The sequence below is a fragment of the Pongo abelii genome, chromosome X, assembly GCF_028885655.2.
Source record: "Pongo abelii isolate AG06213 chromosome X, NHGRI_mPonAbe1-v2.0_pri, whole genome shotgun sequence".
In the NCBI taxonomy this organism is placed as follows: domain Eukaryota; kingdom Metazoa; phylum Chordata; class Mammalia; order Primates; family Hominidae; genus Pongo; species Pongo abelii.
Window position 1 is genome coordinate 136316874 of NC_072008.2, and position 1062 is coordinate 136317935.

The 1062-nt window shown below is 37.0% G+C and overlaps 1 pseudogene; it reads left to right on the top strand.

Moving 5' to 3' along the window:
• The first annotated feature begins 449 nt into the window (after positions 1-449).
• LOC112131053 (SNRPN upstream reading frame protein-like) lies at positions 450-663 on the top strand (annotated as a pseudogene).
• The last annotated feature ends 399 nt before the right edge of the window (positions 664-1062 follow it).

A 1062-nucleotide genomic window follows, 5' to 3' on the forward strand; every position in this document is an offset into this window, starting at 1 on the left:
AGCGAAACCTGGTCTATCAAATGCTAAAGGCTACATAGGGTTGTTGTAAGGATTAGAGTTGTTGTATGTAAAAAGTCTCTGGAATATAGTAGGCAGTCTATAGATGGTAGGTTTTATTAATTATTATTACATAGCTCCCATAAACATAATTTTTGAAGGCCGCATATTATTTGGAAAATTGTATATTTCAAGGTAAGTACATTTCTAAAATATTCCTTTAAAAGCATGTTTAGAATTCCATGGGAACAAACAAAATTTTATTTGAAGAAACAATTGTCATAAAAAGAAATCCCAGAAAGATTGCATTAACGTGTGTTTCACTGGGCAATGGGATTGTGTGTGTGTGTGTGTGTGTGTGTGTGTGTGTATGTTGTGTGTGTTTAAAACGTTGTTAGCAGAGCGGCTGGCCGCTAGAGGTCTCTGATACCCGAGGAGCTGTCAGTGGCACGATGGAGAGAGCGAGGGATCACTAACACCTGAGACGGACTACAGAACAGCACGTGCCAGAGCTGGAAGTCCAAGTTAAACGCAAAAGGACCACCTCCTGAGAACCAAGAATGTCAGTTATACCCGAGGCCTTCTCAGCAGCAGCAAGCACCTGTGGTGAATTTCCAGGCTGAACTGAGACAAGCATTCTTAACTGAGTCACCAAGAAGTGGTTAAAGCCGTATTGGAACAGCAGGGAATCTGATTCCAAGGAAAAACCAGTCAATGTAATAAAGACATAATCTGTAATTTTTCAATGTGATGTAGATTCATTTAGTCTGTCTTTTTATGTTTGCTGCTTTCATTTTTTAGGAAAAGGCTATTACAAGGTTGATTTTGATTTATTACCTTTTTTTTTTCCCTTTGGGATTTTTCTTTTTTTCGATTTTAAGATTAGAATGCTCTCATTTCTGAGGGTTTATTATTTACTTTTTATAAAATAAGAGCAGAGAGGAAGGGGGTTTATTGATAAATTCTCTTCTAGCTTTTCTTTATGTCTTTTTGCAATATTACCCCTCAATTTGAATTAATTAGGCCTATTTATGCCACCATTTTGAGTTTAAATCCAAGGAGACA